Here is a 14,303-nt window from a genome sequence, read left to right as displayed (position 1 = left end):
TAAAAGGCAATTCAAAATTACAACAATTAAAATGTTTGTTGTAACAGGATGCCTGCTCTGCAGCCGCTGGGGAAGGGTGCAGAGAGGAACGTGAGCACGGTAGAATTTCCAAAGTCCAATCCGTTAGGAATCACTCACCCACTCTTCCTGCATGGACTGCTTGACTCAGCCCTACTCAGAACTGGCTTCTACCAATAACCCCTCGCAGGTTATCGCATATGTCTGCTTGCTTCTGCCATAGCCCAAAAGTAAAAATGTTAAAGAATTAAGGAAACCAGGTCTGCCCTCCCGCACTTTGCCAAGCTCCTCCCCCGGTTTACCAGCAAGTTGTCCTACACAAGCCAAAAAGGGTGCCTCGTTGTACGACATCTCACTCTCATGCCAGCTGCCTGGATGTCACCTTTCAGTCAGGGACTGGCTTTGGCTCCTACTGTGACGTTCCAGAGCTCGGAGAACACGGATAAACGGGATGTACAGAATCCGGTCAGGATACGAGCCGCTACTGTAGTGCACTAGAGGAAAGAACCAGAATACGTGTCTCAATGCAGTGTTAAGCCGCACCTACGCACCAAGGCCGCTTCTGACACTCTGCTTGGTAGTTATTTTTGTAGGGTCTCCTTTACATCAGAGTTTGACACTAATGGACACTCTGTCCTCTGGTGTATGTGAATTGGTCATGGCAGGTTACAAAAATGAATGATTTGGCTTTTTGTGGAAGGTTTAATGAACATGGCACTAAAATAGATACATTCATTAACCTTTTCAAATGTTTCTTTTTACACCTTGGGTTTCTTTACCAGACAGATTCTAAGTGATCACATTGGAGGAGCATTGGATGAATGGGGTTTCTCTTTTAAAGTTGGTTGGTTATAGTTTCATTCCTATACTGCAAACTGTAGTGGTCTCAGTTGTACACTTCTTATTGTCTTGATATGACAAATAGATTAAAACATATAATTATGTTACATACACACAGTTCTCATGTGGAAAGGGTCCTGAATTCATTGAAAATAACTCAATATGCCTAAGGCGAGTATAAAATGTTTTGTTTATAAAGTTAATGGGCTTTGACCAGATTAAATAGGGGGCAGTCTCCCATCATGTTAGAAAGAGAGCACTTCTGTTTCAGTAAACCACTTACCTGGCACTGATTGTGACAGAATGCCATTCTGTTTCTAAAAGTGAAGTCTGCTAATCAATCCCTTTTTCATAAATGCTCCATGTCAAAATTAAAGTGCAGACATGGCCCTTGGTTGAGATGGCCTACAGGTGCCCTCAGCCCTGCAGTGGCACATGGCAGGTTCAAAGGACGCATGTGCATTCCTGACAGTTTCTGGAACATAACGTTCATGCATGCAGAGGTGGCTTTTTAATGTTCTCTACTGGTTATTCAAATCTAATAATCTTATGCATTAGTCTGGTGGGATGTAAATTTGTAAATCTAAGCCATGCCTGTTTATGGCATGGGGACTACCAATAGCACACAATTATATAGCCAGAGAAGTTCAATATCACACTTGTGTCAGCTCTGTGATCAGGGCCAGCTATGACTGGACTGACGTTCGACATGGGCGTGCCTGGAACACTATCCCTAACGTGACATGTAGTGTACCCAAAATCCCTCGCACATCGAGGACCATCAGATTGTTTTTTTCTGCCAAGCTAACTAGTCGCCCTGTTGCGGAGCTCTTCATAAACATTGCGTTATTGTTATATCTCTCGACTTTTGGTTGTTTATTCTCATTGTCACTCCCTGCGACGGCTGATTATTTCTGTGCCACTGCCGAAGACAGCTGACGGAATTTCGATGGCTGTTGATTTGATCGGTGCTGCCGACCACGTGGCCGGTTCCTCTGGCCGGCCTTTAGAGTAAGAGTGGGGTCAGGGTGGTCATATTCTTTTCAAGAATGCCTTTCCTTTTCCCCTCTTTGTTCCCTTGGGTTTGTTGTCGCTAGCAATATCCTGCACTATGGACAGCACTCATTTAGATTTTGCCCTTACTGGAAGACGAAATACCCGTGGAAAGATGAGCACTGTCGGTGCAACAATTGTCTTCCCCTCGACCACAACAAGATAGCCTGTACGGCCTGTAAACTCCTACGGCCTAAGACTCTTAAAGAGCACCGTTTGAAGCGGTGGACGGCCTACGGTATGTAGCAGGCCGAAAGTAATTCCCCTACCACCACAGACGCCGAGTGTGACGATGGGATTAGCGATGACCAAGGCTCCGCTTCGGAGGCCATTGACCTTACCACGGAAAGTTCTCGATCTGCAGCGTCCGTCCCTGGCCCCAGTAGGCACGACATGAGTCCTGCTATGGGGACGATCAGGGATGCACCCGTTTCCCACACTAAACGCAAAGCCCACGGTTCTGCTTTGGTGGTGAAGTCAAAGTGCCAACGGGCATGTCGGATAGTTTGGTGTTGCTCGCTGATCCTCATTATCGGCAGCCCTCCCACAACCGCGTTGGCGGCATGTGTCCGGGCAATCCAAAAGTAAGGGTACTAGCACCAAATCACACGCAGCCGTCGAGACGCTTCCGAAGAAGGCTCTGACACTGCTTAAGGCCCCAGTGGTGCCGAAATCCACAGCACAGCCACCGGCTCAACCGCCACACCTCCCTGAAGCCCCGAGCATCAGCAATAGTATCGCGAGGATCACTTCGGCTGTTAACTCTAGCCCAGACCAGGGCGGTTAATCCCAGGGTAGAGAAGTTGTTTCGCCCTTCTCCTAACAGCCCCATCTACAGTAAAGGGCATGCCACTCCAGATTCGACGACAAGAAAGAGGGCAGGTGTCCCCCTGTCTGCAGGGGAGGCACCACCTGATAAAGAGGGCAAAAAGATGTATGGACTGGGAAAAAGGGTCACAACTGCTGCTGCATTCTCCACCTGAATAGCCAACAACACCACTCTGTTGGCTAGCTACTCAGATGTGCAGTGTAATTTGTTGCAAGAGGGCCTTCAAGAGGCCCCAGAACCAATGCAGGCTAACCTGCTCGCAATTGTATCGGAAGGCAAGCAAATCAACCACAACATTCTGAAGAACACTGTGGATGCTGCTGAAACAGCAGGAAGGACCTTGTCCCAGGGTTCACTACTAAAACGGCACGCCTGGTTGAGGAGCCTGAAACCCAAGCAGCCTTAATAAACAAGCCGGTTGAAGAGACCAACTTGTTTGGCAAGGCTGTGGACGAAACGCTCGAGACGGCTAAGAAGGAGCATGGGACTCGCGGAACCTTAAACCAGATTACCCAAAGGCCTTCACAACATAGAGCGGGCGGTTCTTGTTGCTCCTTTTTCACAGGCAATCTCACACCCCTCAGAATCAGTATGGTTCAGGAAACAACTGGTCTTCTGGACATGTATCCAGCACCACCACCACGTATCCACCTAGAGCACCATGCTGGGGAAAGGATAGAGGCTGGAATTGCACTCCCAGGTCAGAAATGACCCTTGGATCCAGGTCCCCTCCCAGGCGGGGGACGTCTAACATCTTTCCTTCATGCATGGGAGGCTATAACAGACCAGTGCATGCTCAAGACCGTCGCCCACGGGTACTGCATCAAATTTTGCCGACCACCTCAATTCAGACCGCCAAAATCAAGAAGCCTGACGCCGAACACCTATGCATCCTGCTGCAAGAGGTCGAGATCCTGCAGGAAAAGGGCGCCATAGAAGTCATCCCTCTTCCACAGGTAAACAAGGTTATTTATTCAGTGTACTTCCTTGTACCCAAAAAGGATCTCACCATGCGCCGTGTGCTAGACTTGCACCCAGCGAACACATTTGTCAAACCTCAGAAGGTTTCGTATGGTCACGTTGCAGGAGGTAATCCCTCTACTGAAACAGGGAGATTACATGGCAACACTGGATATGAAAGATGCATACTTTCATATTTCAATGTTGCCGGCACACAGAAAATACCTAAGGTTCATGATGCAGGACAAGCACTATCAGTTCAAAGTACTTGTTACGCTCACCTGATATCCATGAGGATGCCTGTATGTCCTGGTTGTCGGATTTCCCCCAGATGTACTCAATTCGGGATGATGTCTTCTATGGCAGGTGGGCCTGAAAACACAGGAGGACTGGGCTTAGGTTCAGATTTCGTTTCCTCCCAACAGCCCCTTGGACTCGACCTGAAGGCCCCCCCCTCCTCACCTTGTTATGTCTGGCGTATTCTCCGTCCTTCTTTCTGCGCAGGGGCACGTAGTTTCTGCGGGTTGAAGCGACCGAATTAACTTCACTGATGCCAACCCATTCAAGTGTCTTTAAAGAGGTAAGTTCGATTATAGTAGTCTTTGAGGGCCTTTGCTTCCTTGCGGGCTATTAATGTCTTTCCCTGATTGTTTCCCCCTTAGGTATGCAGAGGTTCGCTGGGAGCGCTACTTGGGTTCGGCTCTTGCCGGGATTTTTGGATGCGGAACGTATGAAGAAAGGTAGGTTCAGCGCGAAGTGCGGCGTGCTAATGTCTTTTTGGGCTAACCTGTATTCTTTATTGCTTTTCAGGTTGCGATGGTCTTTCTGGGCGTGCGGTGTTTTCCAGAGCGGAACCGGCCAAGATATGCCCAGCCAGGTAAGGAGATTTTTGTTACTGCTGAGCTTGCCGCGAGTAACCTGTTTAACGTTGTCCCTTTTTCTCTCCTCCCCAGGTGCTTCGTTCTGGTGCGAGCGCAATGTCCTGAAGATGCTGCCAGCGGGAATGGAAGACCGAAAGCAGCTGGGGTCGAAGGATGGAAGACTGCAGGTAAGCTGGAACTGCTAATGATGTTCTTTTGTCTCCTATGCAGGTCCGCGATTCCAGGAACGCCGGTTGCTGGTCTCTGAACACAGTAAGCATTACGCTGCTGGCTGCAGAATAACGCGAAGCACGTTCTTTAGCTTGGGTGTTGTTTAAATAGCCTGCCCTGTAAAGTAGTCCAGGTAAAGTAGTCTGGGCTACCACACCCTAAAACACTGCACCGCACAGTCTGATTCTTCGGGGCTAGACTGTGTGGGTGCCTCCATGTTGGCTGCAGGCCTCCATATGAAAAGTAGTCCCTTCAAGTCCCATTCCAAATATGAGCCTGGCGCCAAAGGCGCCAGGACTGACTCCAGGAGAGTCTCCGGTGACAATGCAAGGCCCTTGGGGCCCCAAATGAACCCCGAGCCCTAACCCTACCTGGCATGTGACCATGCAGTGGGGTTCTGGGTCATGGGTCGTGACAGTACTTCCCTTCGGCATTGCCTCAGCACCAAGGGAGTTTACGAAGGTACTGGCAGTGGCAGCAGTGCACCTGCGTAGAGAATCCGTTCCAGTTAACCCTTACCTCGATGATTGGCTCATAAAAGCAGATTCCTACGGAACATGCCTGTTGAATACCCAAAAGACGATAGACCGCTTATTCAGACTGGGATTCTCCATCAACGATAAGAAGTCCAGCCTAGACCCCAGTAAATTCAAACAGTTCCTAGGGGCTCTAATTCAGACAGAAGACTGCCTCGTCTTCCCCTCCATGCTGTTTCAGATCCCTCAATATGTAGCCGGTCGAGAGGTTACGGTACACAAAGCCATTTTTAGGAATGATGGCGTCCTGCATTTATTTAGTTCCTCACGTGAGTCTGCGTCCTATGCAAGAGTGGCTCAACAGCCAGTGGTGTCAGGCCAGCAGACAATGGGAAGATCTGGTGGTTGTCCTGCCAGCCCTTGTTCTCTCTCTGCAGTGGTGGTCGAGGAAAACCTCTTGAAGGGGGAAAACCTTCACCACCCCTGCAGTAGAAGCCACTCTCACGAAAGACGCATCTCTCACAGGGTTCGGGGCTCACCTGCTTCAGCAGATGGCGCACGGCGTGTGGTTCCCAGAAGTAGCATCCAACCACATAAATCTGTTGTAGCTGTTAGCCATATTCAAAACACTGAAAGCCTTTCAGACAGTTACAGGGGAAGACAGTGTTGGTTCTCACAGACAGCACCACGGCCATGTATTACTTGAACAAGCAAGGGGGCACACACTCTCAAGGGCTATCCAAGCTGTCCCAAAACATTTGGATGTGGGCTCTCAAACATAGGATGTTCCTGTTGTCTCAACACGTTCCATGGGAACTCAATCTTCTAGCGGACGGGCTCAGCAGAGACTTCCCACTGCCCGTAGAGAGCAAATGGTGACTACACAAAGACATCATCTCCAATGTTTTCACACAGTGGGGTTTCCCAGAGATCGACCTGTTTGCAACTCTGGAGAACGCTCAACGACAAGATTACGCATCCAGGTACCCCCAGAACCGATCCAAGGGGAACAGTCTCTGGATAACATGGTCAGGGAAATGTATTTATGCTTTTCCCCCCGACTCCCCTTCTCAACAAGTTAGTACTCAAGATGCACCAGGAACCAGTCACCATGATACTGGTGGCCCCCATGTGGGCCCGCCAACCCTGGTTCTTCCATCTGATGGTGATGTCCCTATCTCCGCCAATGAAACTGCCTTGCCCGTACAACAGGTTATCTCAAGACAAGGGGGAGACTCTTCATCCATGCCCGCAAACCCTGAACTTAGTGGCTTGGCTCCTGAGGTCATAGAGTTCGGGCACCTACGACTCCCTCAGAGATGCATGGACATACTTAAGAAGGCGAGAAAATCTAACTCACATTTTATTGTACCTGACCCACCTGCTAGACCTCATAGACAGGCTTGCTTTTTAATTCCCTGAAGGTTCACTTAGCTGCTCTCTTAGCCTACACTACATCACAACAAAAGGTGTTGTGGTGGAAAATACCAGTTAATACGGCTTTCATGGAAGGGGTAAAAAGGATTCATCCCCCCATTTCTAATCTGGCTCCCGGATGGGACCTAAATGTGGTTTTGACTAGACTTATGGGGTCTCCCATTGAGCCTATGCATAAGGCAAGTCTCAAAGATCGTACCTATAAGACAGCCTTCCTAGTGGCTATCACTTCTATAAGGAGAGTTGGTGAACTACGGGCCCTTTCATTTCTAGACCCTTTCATTACAGTTCACAGAGATAAGGTGGTTCTGCACACTCACTCTCGATTTGCGCCAAAATGTATTTCCAAGTTCCATGTGAACCAATCAATAGAACTGCCTACTTTCTTCCAGAATCCCACTAACATGCCCGAAAGAAGCCTAAACACATTAGATGTGCGCAGGGCAGTCATGGTTTACCTGGAAAGATCTAGACCACGGAGAGAAAGAAATCAATTTTTCGTTTCAGTGGCAGCTGGTAGAGAAGGGGATCCTGTCTCTAAATCAGCCATCTCAAGGTGGATTGTCAAATGCATCACACTCTGTTAAACTCTTGCTAAGAGAGAACTGCCCTTCAAGCCTAGAGCACATGCTACTCGAGGCACTGGGGCTTCCATAGCTTTCATTACAAAGGGTCCCCTAGAGTCCATTTGCAAAGCGACAACCTGGAGTTCTGTACACACCTTTACAAAACACTATTGCCTAGACACTCTTTCTAGATCTGATTCTTAGGTGGGACAAGCAGTATTAAGACATCTTTTCACTACTGTTCCTTCTCACAACCCACCTCCTATTCCGGGTACTGCTTGCTAGTCTATGCACAGCATTTGATTCTAAGCAGATTAACAAGCAGCAGAAGACATGCATTACTCACCGTAATAGCATTTCTGATGATTGTATCTGCTTAGATTCACAAGTGCCCACCCCTCCTCCCTGCTCGGGGTGGGAAGAACATAGACGTCTTACTACTTTCGCTCTTCATATACTCACTCACTATAGCCTTGGGCTCCCTCATGGCAGAAAAAATACAATCGGAGGGACCTCGACGCGTGAGGGATTTTGGGTACACTTCAAGTCACATTAGGGATAGTGTTACAGGCACGCCCATGCCGACGTCACCTTTCAATTCTCGAAAGACAAGATGCAATACTTTGTGGTAACCACTGGATGTTGGACTATATGCACAGCATGTGACTCTAAGCAGATACAATCATCAGAAATGCTTTTATGGTGAGTAATGCAAGTCATCTGGTCTGTATTTCGCCACAACTGGTAGGAGGCAGTAAGAGCACATAGTTGTAGGCCCTAATATAGATGGGGGCCCCACCACCTTACTGCCCTGGGGGAGGAGGGATCACAGTATGTTGGGGAGAATTCTCAGAAATTCTCTAATTCCCTCCACCTTCGAGACCCCCAGCAACTTTGCTGGATTTTGAGGACGTGGTTTTTTAAATCTGTAGCGAGTGAGGGCCTTTTTCCCCACTCTCTCTTATTTTAATGTGATTTCTGAACTTTGTGTTTCTTTTGGTTATGTAGTCTGACAAACTCCATAGGCATCTTCTTTTGCATTGTGTCACACAGCACCTTCAGTGTAGTGGCACAGGGAAGTTTTTAAGATTTCCCAGAGGTTTAAATACCTTCTCTGGGATGAACTACTGTTTTCCAGAGCAGTAAAGTGAAATTGTCTTTACTTAAATGTGTAACTTTCTAGACCCAGCACACACTATCTTACAATAGGGTGCTGGAGGGGTTACCTAGTATCCCCTTTGCCTAGCTTCTCATGTAACATTTTAATGTTACCCTTTCCTCACCGAATGTCTGGTGTCAGTGGTTTAATTTTAACTACCGTGGTGTGCATTTACCGCGGGCTGCGTTCGCAGCTGCAGTAAAGCACCCAAGGGTGCCATTATTGTCAAAATGGCCCTGGTCTTCTTTTTTCACCATTTCTTTGTAGAAAGGTCCTTCTTGAGATTTACTCTGCGTGCCAAACCAGGTTTGGTCCCTTTGTTCGCTTTGCCTTTGGCGGGATTCACGAGTGCAGCCCACCCGCCTCTGTCTCCAGGGTGTCTGGGGTGGGCAGGAAGTGAGGATGGTGCCCGGAACATCCTGTGCTTAGTCTTCTAGGAGACCCAAATGCACTCTGTAGTGATTGGCATGCTGACTTCCGGCAAGGACAGCCACCCTGCTGGGTGACTGACTGCTGGGCTGGAATGAATGGGCGAGAACTGAATAAAAGGCAAGGCTTTTGGCTTGGAAGGCAGTCTTGACTACTGGACGAATGAACCGAAGAAGAACTTAAAGAGGACGCATGCTGCAACTCCTGGACCTGTTGGTTTGCCCAGTGAAGCACTGCTGCTGTGCTGAAACTCCAAATTCATATCGACAGAGAAGCCCCTGCAAGGACTACTTCTCCCCTTGAGTTGGTGGGACCAATCAACTCCAAAGTAAACCACTTGGACATTCTCTCTGAGCTGGTTGCCTTTCCACACAGTTTCTGCTGGAAACCGAATAGCCAGGGAGAGGAACACCAGATTGTGTGCGTTGCTTTTAAGTTGGCCAAGATCTCCAGGAAGATCCTCCGGACTCCCAGGAAGCAGGACTGACCGAGCCTGAGCCCCCTCAACAGAGTGCGGGACCCCAGAAGCAAGGAAAGTCCATCTCGACAGCCAGGAACCGCGGTGCTGCTATTTGCGATAGTCGCGAGGAGCTGAAACACCGAAGTGCCGCTGTTTGAAAAGATTGCCAGTTGCGAGCAGTGACCGTCCCATAGCAGTGCAGGAGTCCCCAGAAGTCCTCCTTCTTGTCCCCACAACTGGGGCACAGGAACAGAGATCTGCAAAGCTGCACAGGAACAGGAGTCATCTGCTGCACTTTTTCTTCAATACAAAGGTACTGTAAAGTCTGAGAGAACTTACCTCTTGTTGTAGAGTTGCTTGCATCTTCTACTACTCACAAGTCTAAACCGCTTGTGGCCCTACATTGATTCGTCTTTTCTTCAAAGACTTCTAAAACATTGGGCAAAGACGTTTCCTACTAATAATTGCCTGAAGTGCTTCAGCTCCTATAAGACTTTTAGCCATTGACTTTGGCTTTACCTGTTATACTGAATTACTCTGCTTAGGGGATCCAAAAGTATTTGCCTGCTTAAGAATATTTGTGGTCTCTTGTTTGTTCTAATAACCTTTTCCTTCGGCAGCACATGTACTAAAAAATTGGACTGATACAGAGAAGATAAACATGGCCCCTGCGCAAGAATGAGGTGAAGGGCATTAGGGTGACAAGTTACAATAATGAGAATATGAAGATGATGAGATACATTTGTCAACATGACACTAGATCAATATGGTCCCTAATCAAATGCTCTGACTCTCGTCTTGCTCATGACTCTGACTATACAATCTTGGAGGATATATGGAAGGCCCACATAGAAAGTAAATTTCGACTTCCACATGTTTTCAAAAAAATTAGCCATGTGAACGTAACCAAAAATGATACATTATGCTATGATTGGACAGTCCAGGACGTTGTCTGGGCATTGAAAAACTCAATCCTTCTAGAGCGGCCGGCCCAGATTGCATTACGCCCTGCATTTACAAATCGGACCCACTTTTATGGGCAAATGATTTTGAAATCTAAATTTGATCTTACTTTTTAAGACCTTCTCATTTCTGAGCACATGGGTGACCGCAATCCTAGTTCCCATCTAAAAAAAGGGAACCACAATATACCAGATAATTACTGCCCTATTGCCCTTACTGATGCTGCAGCTAAAATAATCTCTATCCTTCCATTATCTGAGTTGGATAGCAGCCAATGAGATTGATGCAAGAAACTAGGTAGGCTTTCGCAAAGGCATCCGTACCTCTTTGAACGCCACAGTAATTGCGCACATATACAAGCACAGACTAAAACTAAGGGAACACTTCCGGTGTATATGGCATTGTTAGATCTGACAGCTGCATTTGATAAAGTCAGTAGAAACATCCTATGGAACAAGATGATTAAAATGGGGATTCCGTCCGCCTTGATCTTTTGGATTTCAAGGCTCCATATTGGAACCTCCTATCGAATCGGAATTACTAGAGCATGATCCATGACAGAACCAATTCCAACTTATATTGGACTGCAACAGGGTTGTAACTTAGCGACCACATTATTTAACCTTTACTTATGTGATCTAGAAGAGCAATGGATAGGGACGAACACATTCATGGTTAAATTAGGGGTTATGCAGTTGCACTGGATTGTATTTGCAGATGACATCATTCTATTCCATCCGACCCCCTTTTGTCTGCAAAGTAAATTGCAAAGCTTGAGAATTTTGCAAGACTGCACAATCTCCGACCTAACTCGGAGAAAACCAAAAGGATAGTTTTTTCCTTAGGTTGGAAGATGGAATTTCACAGATGGATGATCGATGGAGCGTACATCGATCAACCACCTAAAGTTATCTACCTAGGATATCCACTAATGAATCTTCTGTTATAAAGTTGTTGGATAATCTTAACGAAAAAGCCTGCCCACTGCTCTCGCAAATGAAGGGTATTCTTAAAAAATATTGTACATTTTCTTTGATACCGTGAATAGAAATTCTAACCTTAAAAGTTGAACTGGTCCTGTTATATATGAAATCCACTTTGCACCTTGCACTTTCCATTTAAATCAAATAATTTGGCACAAATTCAGTTTAATTTCACTAGCATGCAGATGGGAATGGAGAGCACTGTGCAATTTTGCAATAGTACTCAATTCACCAAAGAATTAATTATAGATTAATAAGATTTTCAACAAATGTTTCTGACCAAAGGACCGACTTCTTTTATAACAAATTGCAAAAAGATGCAGGCGCTATGGGACGAGCTAGGTGTGTCCCAGGAAGACCTATGCAGTCGACCTGCCTTTGTTAAAAAGAAGCTGTATGAAAAAGATTGGATCAACACTATTGAAGGTCTGACCAAATTTAAGTCATAGGGCCTCATCACGACTTGGACGGTAACGCCCTACCGCCGAACTCCCCGGCGCTTATAGCGCCGGATCACGCGTTCGGCGGTAATGTCAATCCCCATTGAGCCCATTCGGGAATGCCCCATTCCCCATTGGGCTCAATGGGGAAATTTTGCGCTAATACCGCCTGCGGATTTCCCGCCGGCGGTAATAGCGCAAATTTTCTGCGGATTTCCCCCCAGCTCAGAGCTGGGGAGAAATCCGCCGAAGTCCTGCTTTGGCGGACCCTTAAATGCGGCGGTAATAGCGCTACCGCCGGATTTAAGGGTTACCGCCAAAGTCGTGATGAGGCCCATACACTGAGTATGCCAAATGGCCTAAAAAAAGGGATCCTTGCTGTACTTATCAAATCTCATTCCCCTGCAGCTCTACCCGAGCTCTATATTTACGCTTCAAATTAAATCTGTTACCTACTTGAGAGAGGGTGAGTTGCTGGGGCAGTATGAACAATGTTAAATCTGATGTATGTTGTAGATTCCCTAATTGTAAAGCTTGTTGTGAAACATTGAAGCACCTGGTGCTTAAATGTCCTCATTTTAGAGTTGTAAGAACTATTTTATTAGCTAAATTTATAAATTTAGACTTTGAGGATGCCAGAAAATATATCTGGGGTAGAATGATAATAGGTGAATACAGGCTGTTGATTTTTGCACTAGTAGAACTGCTGAGAATCATTGAAGGTGAATTGAAATCTGTGAGTTATTTCTTAAGATATGGTTCCGTTATGTGTCCAAATGATCCACAATTGTGTTTTCCATTTTAATCTGTACGGATCTATTTGTATTTCACTTCATGTTTGAGATCGTTGCCTAATTATTTGGTGAGCATTAGAATGTTTTAAACTGTTATGAATGATCAATTGGGTCCTTCTCTTCGCATTTTGCACACTCAAATATTGAATCGAACTTTTATAGAGAGGATTGGAGTTATAATGACTCTTTAATGTACTATTTGAATGCTTTGATCCTTGAATTTTGTAACCACATTGTTGGATTTTGCAATGTGTACATTGGCTTTGCGAATTTGCACATTATGAACTGCTGTGTATTATGATAGTCATATAATCTTAAGGTTGTTTCTATTATGATGAAAGTACTTCACAAAATCCCGAGTGAGGGGCACTTGTCAATGTGTACTATTTGCACATAGATTTTCCTTCTTTTTTTCTTATTTGGATCATGCTTTTATGGATTGTTGGTTGGTTTGTGTTTTAAATGTTAACCTATTTAATGTTCATGGTCTTAATTATTATATATTTATACCAAGATGAATGCAAATGTTTTGTAAAACCAAACACATTAAATAATACAAATAACCTTTTCATTTAACAATTTCTAAAAGTATTCTAATGCAACAGTAAGATATTAATGTCCCCAGCACCCTAGCTATTGAAGTCACCCGAGGGTGTAGGTTGGGACTGTGGGCCATCCCAAAAGGGTCTTCACTGTTTTTAGAATATTAAGTGTGTTTAGAAGTGTATTTGAGTGTTACTTATATATTGCCCCCTTCTGAAAAAGGCTTACTCTGATAAATACATTAATTGTTTATTCAAGAAACCTTGTGTGTAAGTGTTTATTTGAATACTTGTCACTGTGAATCTCTGTATCTCCCCTACAGCTCACATTGACCCCTCTTGAGATAAGCCTGGCTGCCCAGCCACACTACCAACCTGTGTAGTACAGATTTATACCAAAGGGTGGGCTCCTATTGCCAGGGGGGTCAGGGTGGTTGTAGTGCACCCAAAGGGTACTGCCTACAATCGTGCCTAATACAGTATATAAGCTAAGCAGCTTAGTCTTCTATTTATTTTATTTGTATTCTTTAAAGCGCGGACCTAGTTTGTGAGCAACAGAGAGCTGTACAAAGTGTGGGTAGCAAGCATTTGGGCTGCAATTTCTTTAATGTTGCTGTACTGTGATGTCTGTGTGGTGGTATGTGAATCAGTTGGAATTAGTCCATGGTCAGGTGTTGTGAGCCATGTTTTGAGAGATTTGCGAAATTGGAAAACTGTAGGGGCATTCCTAGCCAACATCTGGGTAGAGTTCCAGAGGGTGGGGGCATGACAAGAGAAGGATTGTTTGCTGGCCCTCTCATTGCTGACTTGTGATTCAAGCCGGTTTGTTGATTTGCTGCACGAGGGTTGTGTGCTACCAGGTATGTGGCGTTTAGCCGCCAGGTACAGTGGTGTGCTGCTCGTGACTGCTTTGTAGATGAGACCTGCAGTCTTGGAACAGTATCCCGGCTGGGAGTCGAAGCCACAGTATTTTGCGTAGGATGAGAGTAATTTGGTCAAATGTTCGTACTCCTGTAATAAGACGTGCTGCAGCATGGTCAACTGCTTTTAAGTGAGCCAAATGAGCAGCTGGGAGCCCTTTCAGGAGAGCATTTCTCCCATCGATGCGAGACCACAAAGGCCTGCACTACAGTCTGGAAGTCCTGCAACGGGATGAAAGTTTTGATTTATTTGAAGGGTAGACATTCTGAGCCAGGATATTTGGGCCTTCTTGGCTGTGTTTCTGAAAGGACAGGCTGCTGTCAATGGTGAAGCCTAAGGATT

The 14,303-nt window shown here is 46.1% G+C and overlaps 1 protein-coding gene and 1 non-coding gene across 11 annotated transcripts in view; both read left to right on the top strand.

Annotated features, from left to right (window-relative positions):
• The window catches only part of BCORL1 (BCL6 corepressor like 1), a 1,509,155-nt gene that overhangs the window by 882,210 nt on the left and 612,642 nt on the right, over positions 1 to 14,303 (top strand). The gene's annotated exons all lie outside the window — the stretch shown is intronic.
• On the top strand, positions 9,925 to 10,034 carry LOC138481868 (U6 spliceosomal RNA). Its single transcript, XR_011274462.1, has one exon. It is a non-coding gene; the product is annotated as a U6 spliceosomal RNA (small nuclear RNA).

Source organism: Ambystoma mexicanum, chromosome 5p (assembly GCF_040938575.1).
Source record: "Ambystoma mexicanum isolate Mex_15411 chromosome 5p, UKY_AmexF1_1, whole genome shotgun sequence".
Taxonomy (NCBI): Eukaryota; Metazoa; Chordata; class Amphibia; order Caudata; family Ambystomatidae; genus Ambystoma; species Ambystoma mexicanum.
This window is presented reverse-complemented; position numbering and strand designations above follow the sequence as displayed.